The sequence below is a fragment of the Penaeus vannamei genome, chromosome 1, assembly GCF_042767895.1.
Source record: "Penaeus vannamei isolate JL-2024 chromosome 1, ASM4276789v1, whole genome shotgun sequence".
NCBI classification, from domain to species: Eukaryota; Metazoa; Arthropoda; class Malacostraca; order Decapoda; family Penaeidae; genus Penaeus; species Penaeus vannamei.
Window position 1 is genome coordinate 35,490,829 of NC_091549.1, and position 10,000 is coordinate 35,500,828.

The 10,000-nt window shown below is 33.7% G+C and overlaps 1 pseudogene; it reads right to left on the reverse strand.

The window, feature by feature from the left end:
• Positions 1–1,553: 1,553 nt before the first annotated feature.
• Positions 1,554–10,000, reverse strand: part of LOC138859083 (uncharacterized) — a 13,436-nt pseudogene continuing 4,989 nt past the window's right edge.

The window sequence follows — 10,000 nt, forward strand, 5'->3', positions numbered from 1 at the left end:
ATGTACATATATATATCACATATATCTTTATACACATACACACACACATATGCATATATACATACATACCAGAGTGTAGAGTATTTTTCTTGCGCGGGGAATATTGATTTTTTTTTTTCATTTTGTCTACATTTGTGCGGACGGATGATGAAAGGAGTGCGCGGAAAGGTCAAAAGAATTTTATGCGCAGAAGATGATTTAAAGAAGAATTAAACGTGCGCGGAAAGTTACCCGAGAACTGCATTTGCGAGGACGGAATGTGACCAAATGATTTTCGCGCGCGGACGCCCAAACTCTACAGTCTGGCATAAATATACATTTATTCTTATATCCATTTATACTTAATACGCTTATACATAAATGCATTTATGCTTTTACACACACACACATACACACACACATATATATAAATATATATATATCTTTATTCATATATATATATATCATATATTCATAAAAACAAACATATATATATATATACATTTATTTATCTATTTATATACATATATCTTTATACATACATACATACATATATACATATATATATTTATTCATTTATATACATATATCTTTATAAATACATATATATATATATATATATATATATATACATATATATGTGTATATATATGTCTATATATATATATGTATGTATGTATGTATACATATATATAATGATATATACATTTATTCTTATATACATTTATGCACATTCTTTTTTATATACATTTATACGCTTATGCATATATGCATTTATGCTTTCACATATACAGACACACACACACACACACACACACATATACATACACACATCCTTATATTATGAAATACTTATAAGAGTCTGTATATATGTTACACCAAAAGACTGAAAAGGGAAAACGATGGCTGGACTGAGTGAAAATCTTAAGGAAAACGTTATTGAAAACTGTTAGGGCAAACTGCACTAAAAAAATGGTGATAGTTGCTAAATCTATGTTGGTTTCTTTAGTTATTTATTTCTGAATTTTATGATTGTTTTATATTTCATTTTCATAATTGAGGTATCATTATGATTACTGTCATATATAATATCATTACCAGTATTATTAATGTTCCTATATTTTCATATCTATCACTTTTCATATCTTTATCGTACCTACCTTTATTGTTACTACAGTATTTTGCATCACCATCATTATTGATTTTAGCGTTATTGCAATGTCCATACTAATAGATAACTATAAGATCATTATCAATATTATCAATCGTTACTATCATTACTTTTTCATTATAATTTTGTTGACATCGCCGTAGTTTTACCTTTTGCATTGTATCATGATTTTTATTATCCTTATCAGTATCATTACCGTGATTAGTATTTTCTTGTTTTTTGTCTTAACAATTATTGTTACCATTTCTATCAATGTTTTTTGTTTCAATATGAATATGTTTATTGTTGTTATTACCGTTACCATTTATTGTTATTTCAGTGTCATTCTATGATCATCTTGAATATCATCAACCGTCTGTTAATAATATACGTATTTCCAAACAGGTTTATGGAGAAGACCACGTTTTTCAAAACACATTTATTCCTTACGCATAACAACCAGTTAATACATTCTCCGCAGTTCGCGATTCTTCCCAAGTCCGTTTTTTTCCAAACAAACCTCGGTATTTCGAACTGCAGTCATTACAGTTACTAAAAATAAATAAATAAATAATGCCAATAAATACAGCAGCTTCCCTGATGCTTGCGCCCCTCACTTCTTCACGAACCAGACCTCGTTATTGCGGCCAACGATGACGAAGGGAGAGTCGTATCCCCCGGCGCAGAAGGTCTCGAAGTCGACGCCCTCCTCGCCGGCCGCCACCAGGTCGTCGTGGAGCTGCGCGGCGTTGCTGAGGTAGTCCTGGTGGCTGGCGAACCCGTGGAACCGCCTGCGGTCGTTGGTTTAGTTGTTATCTTGTTATTATTATTATCATTGTCATTGTCATTAATGCTTGTTATTGTTTTCATTGTTACTCGTTCTATGATTTACATTTTTTAATGATTCTGCTTCATTTGATTATTCCTCCTCCATATCATATCTATATTATCTATATTATCACAATAAATTCAGGATGTAATTAGTTTTATCATCATTATATTATCATGTCAACCACAATGCAGTACTCTAAAAATTCCTACTTTCCATACTTGTCTTAAATTCGGAAAAGAAGATAAAAACAATAAATGAATATCATTGCAGCGAAACATTTACCTCGAGAACACGTGCAACTGCGGCCTGTCTTCGATGTACACGTCAGCGCTGGTGGGCGTGGGCGGGCTGTCCTGGTGGGCGGCGGGGACGTAGAAGCTCATGGTGTAGTTGGTCGCGCATCGAAGGTCTTGACACGGGACGAAGAGCGTTTGCTCCTGCGGGGGGGCTGTATCATGTCGACCTTTATCCCTGGTGGTGAAGAAAGTGACGATATAGGGTATCCTGGAAAGGAGGGAGGGGGAGGGAAAGGAAGGGAGGGAGGGGGAGGAGGAAAGGGAAGGAGGGAAGGAAGAGAAAAGGAGGGAGGGGGAGGATTCGGATTTTCGGATCCGGTTTAAACCGGTGGAAAAGCAGTGAAGTTGTCGGAGCTTTTCATCATTCCCATTTCATTTTGGCCAATATTAACATGCATTTTGGGGGGAAGCTAATGAGAAAATATTATAAATGGATCTCTCTTAAAGTGGGGTCGGGGGGGGGGGGGGAAGGTTATCTCGCTACTCCCAAATAGATGAGCGGATTTTTTTTCTTTTTTCATGGAAATATCAAAATATGAACCACCACGGAACAGTCCGCTTGTGTGGCAAATGTGACTATAGTTATACGACAAAGAAATAACTAGGTTTATGGATGTATAACCATGTAATATAATAACCATCGTTATTACCGAGAAACAACACGTCTTAAAATTACGAAGAATAATGATAGCATTAACAACAATAACAATAACGGCAATAATAGGACAATAACGGCAATAATAGGACATAGAACAACGATAATACTGATATATATGCATGTGCAATTCATGATTATCAAGGGCATTATCATCATGATCACTATAAACAATTTCATTACTGTTATTGTCCTAATTCTTGTTGTTTTACTGCTATTTTCATTACCATTAATGTAACTGGAAGTATCCCTATTCCTATCACGGCGATCATTATAATAATTACCTCTCACCATCGCTATCGCAAACATTATGATCAATATCAAACCTTACCAGAACCAGTAATAAACATCAACAATATTTCATCTCTCAAAAACTACCTTCATGAATCACGCATCCTACATCCTTGTACAAGCGATGCCACACATACAACGCCATCATGGACCACATACCTGCCTCATTTTGACCGTCGATGTAGTTGAAGAGCCTGTTGAAGAGCCCGCTGTCGGATCCGCTTTGGAAGGTCGACACCCACTTCCTTGCAGGATACACGCGCTCCTCGTAAGACTGAAAGCATCAGGGTTTGGCTTTTTTATTGATGTTGATGTTGTTTTTTTTTTTTTTTTTTTTTTTGAGGATGAGGATCATATAGGATAATTACTATGATGAAAATGATAATGGTAATGGTAATCATGATAGTAATGAGGGTAATGATAAGAATAATGAGAAAGGAAAGATGATAATAATGGTGATTATAATGGAGATGATGATAATGGCAATAATGATAATGATAACAACAATAAAGATAATAATGGTGATAATAATAGTAGTAGTGGTAGTAGTAATAGCAACAAAGCTAACAAGAACGATACTAATGATAATAATGATATCAAAGATAACTACATTGGTAATATCAATACTAACAATAATAATGATGATACTACTACTCCTAATACTAACAATTATGATAATGATGATGTTAATATAAATGCTAATGATAATAGCAGTAATAATGATATTGATGATGGTGATGAAAATGATAATAGTAATAAGGATAATAGAAATTATGATACTGATGACAATGAAAATAACAATATATATCATCATTATTATTTCTATTACTATTATTACTATAATTACAGTTATTATTATAACTATTATCAGTACCTATATTTCCATTATCAGTACCTATCAATTTCTACAATAACGAAAAATAAAGAAATAATAGAACACAAGACGAGAGAGAAGCAACCAACTTACATCTGCAGAACTGGTTACGTTGTAAGGTGGCATTTCGATCCCCAGGCCAAGCTGGCACACCTGTAGGAAATATAGCGTTACGTCTTTGCAACAGTCGAGGAGTATATCTAGTTATACTTGGGGTATGTATCGTTGCATTGATAAATTCTGATATATTAATCGATATATATATATATATATATATATGTATGTATGTATACATATATACACACATATATATAATATATATATATATATATATATATATATATATATATATATATATTTTTTTATATATATATATATATATATATATATATATATATATATATATATATATATATATATATATATATATATATATTTGTGTATGTGTGTGTTTCTGTGTGCATGTATGAACATAATTCATTTTCTTTCGTATCAGTATATAAATATAGACATAAATAGCCACTTGGAGTATAAACATCCCACATGATATGCAGTTACCTGGAGAAACACAATAGCAACAAAAGCCTTCATGACTGATCGCGTGGGATTCGATCCTCTGCACCTGGAGTGAGATCGTCTTCTGGGAAAAGCAAGGGAAGCTTTTCTCCATTTATACTGCACCCAACGCAGGCTTCGGCAGTTGCGAGAGACGGAGTTTATCCCACGATTCCTTTGTGCTCTGTTAAGTAATGCTGCCTCCGGGCGATGACGAGGCTGCGATAAGGAGATTAGGAAGGCCTTTGTATAAGGTAAAATTGGGGAAAATAGGCCTTTTAGTGAACTTTTTTCTAATAACTAGTTGTTATGATGACACATAAAAAAAACTATTGATGATCATAGTGATAATGATCATGATAATGATACTAGTAAAAATGTTTGTAATGACAATAATGATAATGATAATTATTGTGGTAATTATTGTATCACCATTTTCATAATAATGATTATTATTACTATCATTATTATCACCGTTATTGTTATTCTCATCATTATCATTATTATTATCATTACTATTGCTATCATCATTATCGTTTGTATCATTATCATCATTATCATCATCATTATTATCCTTCTCATCATTATTATTATCATCATTGTTATTATCATTGTTATTGTTGTCGTTTTTGTTATTGTTATAATTATTATTATCATTATTGTGATGATTACTTTCATTATCATTATTAATCTTTTCATTTTATCCTACTTATTACTACTATCATTATCATTTTTATCATCATTATTATTACTATTTTATCATAATCACAATTATCATTTTCATTATCATTGTCATTATCTTTACCATAACTATCATTACTTTCATCATGATCAATATCGTAGTCGGAATTTCCATTATTAAATGAAAAGGCGACAAAAGTGATCAAAACCTTACAAAATCCATTAGTTCGTCCAGGCTCAATAATATTGCCAGAGTTTAGGAAATATTATCGCAGTGTATCTCAGCTGGAGAACACAGGCCATGATATTTGTCCGAGAGTTCAGGAAACATATATTCTGAACTACGGTACAGAACGTATCACTTTCGCCACGTAGATAGTTACAGGTTGTTCACAGTGAACACTAATTCCCAACGTGTGATATAATCGATATAAGACTATCACTTCAAGGCAATATCCACCATATATTTTTTCTTTGTGTGTTTTTTTTCTCTTTCTTTCTTTCTTTGTTTTTATAGAACTTTTTTATTGGCTCACTCTCGTATCAACGTCTGACTCTGCGCGCAGGATGAATTCTGAAGCGCACGAAGCAGTTAGCACAGCAGCTTACTTATATATATAGTATATATATATGATACATATATATATATATATATATATATATATATATATATATAAATATATATATATATATATATATCTGTTTGTGTGTGTGTGTGTGTGTGTTTGTGTGTGTGTGGGTGTGTGTGTATGTGTGTGTGTTTGTATGATTTATAGTATACATACATACATACATATATATATATATATATATATATATATATATATATATACATATATATATATGTGTGTGTGTGTGTGTGTGTGTGTGTGTGTATGTGTGTGTGTATGTGTGTGTGCGTGTGTGTGTGTGTGTGTGTGTGTGTGTGTGTGTGTGTGTGTGTGTGTGTGTGTGTGTGTGTGTGTGTGTGTGTGTGTGTGTGTGTGTGTGTGTGTGTGTGTGTGTGTGTGTGTGTGTGTGAATGTGTGCGTGTGTGTGTGTGTGTGTGTGTGTGTGTGTGGTATGTGTGTGTGTATCTATTTTTGTGTATATATATATATATATATATATATATATATATATATATATATATATATATATATATATATATATGATTATATACGTATGTATGTGTATATACATACATGTGTATGAATAGAAATATGCATGTATACATGTATCTATTTCAGTGCATGTATATTTGTGCGCAAGAAGGTGCAGTTATAATAAGGAAAAAATGGAAGGAAATTTTATATAACAAAGAAATATTTTACATAACGTTACATATAACAAGGCCAAAGGGTATGTTACGTGTGCTGTTTGTGTGCGGTAAAAAAATCTTTGACAGACTGCTTATTCCCATTCTTTTTTTTTTTTTTTTACTTTCTTCGTCCTCTTCTTTCGCTTTTTCTCTCTTTCTCCTCTGTTTACATTTATGTCTCGTCGAGCGAAATGAATGTTCCTTTGTGATTTTTGGGAAGCTCTTCTAAGCTCTTCTAATGTACTTGGAGAAGTAATGAAGTCGCATACAACTATTAAAGGGATGAGAGAGAGAGAGGGGGAGGGAGGGAGAGAGAGAGAGAGAGAGAGAGAGAGAGAGAGAGAGAGAGAGAGAGAGAGAGAGAGAGAGAGAGAGAGAGAGAGAGAGAGAGAGAGAGAGAGGGAGAGAGAGAGAGAGAGAGAGAGAGAGAGAGAGAGAGAGAGAGAGAGAGAGAGAGAGAGAGAGAGAGAGAGAGAGTTCAAAATTCAAATTCAGATTCAGAATACTTTATTCCATTAATTATAATGGGTATTCTGTTTGCATATAAGGTGTTTACACAGTGCAATAGGGTGCTATAGAACATGGTATACAAATGCTTGTGGAACAAAATTACACATAACAATAATACCATATGTGATTGAAATATCGTGCTGGGCCTTGATGTTTATGCGCCTGATGTCATGTTGATATTTCAGTGGATCTTCTATCACTTTTGTTAAATGTCTTTTTGTTTGGAAATATTTCTTACACATTTTCGGGTGGTTGGTTCCAAGTCACCAGTCCTCGGATTAGCATATTTTCTTGCCCCGGTTTCTGTATTTGATCTCTTGATATAGGCAATTGTTTTGCCTTGTTTGGACACCCGTTGTGTTACCTGTTGTCCGTATAGGTAATAGCCAATGGGTAAATTCCATGTATAAATTTTATGGATTAGAATGCATGCGTCATAGTTGTATTTCTGTTGTACTTTTAGCTATTTTTTAGTGTGTTGATATGTGGTGTGATGTGGTCCATATTTATTTATATTTCCTAGTGCTACTCTTGCTGCAAAAGTTCTGTAGTTTCTGTGTCCTTTGTATTTTGTGTTTTATTTGTGGGCCCCAGATGTTTAGGCAGTAAAAAATCATATTAAGTGCTAGTCTTTGTATAACAGCAATTCTTGTTTCTGTGGGTATTTTATTTTAGATGGGATTTAAGTATATCAGGGTGCCCATTACTTTTCTGTAGGTGTGGTCAGTGTCTCAGATATCATGTATCTGTCTATGTACACTCCTAGATTCTTGTTGTGTTGAGTTTGATGTAGCAACCTTGGAATTCTATCATTGTATATGGGTATTTTGCAATGTTCTGACGGCTGCCTATGAAAATACATTGTTTTCTCCGTGGTTTAGCTTCAGGCCATTCATGTCAAAGTATTGTTTTGCTTCTCTTATGGTCTGTTTAGCTTTCCCTATTAACTCATTGAAATTGTTAACAGAGGCAGCGTGAGAGAAATTGAGTCATCAGCATTATGAATAGAGAGAGACAGTCTTTTGCAATTGATGACAGATCATTGATGAAAATAGTGAATAAGATTGGGCCTAGGATGAAGCCTTGAGGAACACCGAACGAAACTTGCTTTGATGATACTTTTAATGGATTTTGACTGATTGAGTTCTCGCGGACGTAATCTTTAAACCAAAAGTTATCAATTCCGTGATTTGTAAGTTTTGTTGAGAGAGGATTTCGTGGCTGACGCTGTAAGAGGCCTTAGATAAGTCACACAAAGTGAGCAGATTTATCTGGTTGTTGTCCATGTTGTTATAAATTTCGTTTGTGATTTTTAGTAACGCTGTTTCGGTTGATAATTTACTTCTATAAGGTTACTCTCTTCCAAAAATGTTGTTAATTGGTTCGCGACTATTTTCTCGAGTACTTTAGATATTACCAGCAGTATTGTGATGGGTCGATAATTATTTATTTCATCTGTATCACCGGATTTGTAAATAGGTGTGATGATACCATGTTTCCAAAGTGATGGGTAGACACCGGTGACTATGGATGTATTAATGATGACTGTCAGATAGTATGCAATTGCTGGTAGACTATCATTTTTGAAACGCTGTGCATTGTCATCAGCTCCTACGGAATTTGTTTTTCTTAAGTGTTTTACAGTTAATATAATTGTATCAGTCTACCCAGTTTGTGGTCTGAAAATGTTTGTTTTTAGGCCTTGCTTCACTATATTGCGTAGATGTGTAGGGCGATTGTCTGTTCGTAAGTGAGCCTACCGACTTCTGCAAGAAGTTATTAAAGTGTTCTATATCATTTATGGAATTTGTGGAAATGTCTGTGTTTTGTTTCTTATTTGGCACTAGTTTCTTAACCAGTTTTCCATGTTTCAGCAGAATCGTTTCTGCATTCATTGATCTTACTTTTGAAATAATTTGTTTTTTTATGAATAAGTGTTTTCAATTCCTTTTCTTATGTTTATATTCAGCCTGAAGGGTGGTGTCGATCTGTTTATCTTGAGAGCTTTCTGAGTATTATTTCTATCATTTATGGCTCTCTTGATGTTATTATCTATCCAGGGGGCGGGAGGACGTTTTACTGTTTTAGTTTTAATGGGTGCGGAAGGGCGTTTATGCTATTCTTTATCACTTCTGTTAAAGTGGCAATTTATCTGTCAACATTATCTGTTGCTAAAATATCTAATAGCGATGATTCGTTTGCTATATGTTCGCAGAGTGATTTAGGATCGTAATGGGTTAGATCACGAAGTTTTGGTGACTGGTTGTCGCTTTGGTTTTTCTATATTTAAGATCAAGGTTTAAAGCTCGTGATCTGCAATTGGGCATTGGATAACATCTGTGAAGAATAATATCGGGACTGTTTGTTATTATGACATCTAATATAGAAGGAGTAGTTACTGTTATCCTTGTAGGCTTGTTTACAAGTTGTTTTAATTTATTTTTATTTATTATCCCAGTTAGTTTTGCATTTGTTTTGTTTAGATCGTCATTTAAGTCACCTAGGATGAATAGGGGTTTTCTTTTTAATGACATTTCTCTGAAAAATATTTTCAAGATACTAAAAGATTCTGCTGTTGCATGTGGGTGTCTATAGATTGTGCCGACGAGAGATGGAGAGGATGCATATATACTTTGTACGGTTACCAGATTCCTATACTGCTGTATATATACAGCTGTAGAGGAAATATATATTTGATTTAAGGGTATCTCTTACATATATGCAGACTCCCTCCGAGTATCACATCTGTAAATATGAGAGAATGCTGATGAGAGATATTTCTTGGTGAAGCCAAGTTCACTAATGCACAGGATATCGATATTTCTCTCTCCTTAATTAATAATTCAATTTCAGTCAAAGAGAGACTGTGCATTGATG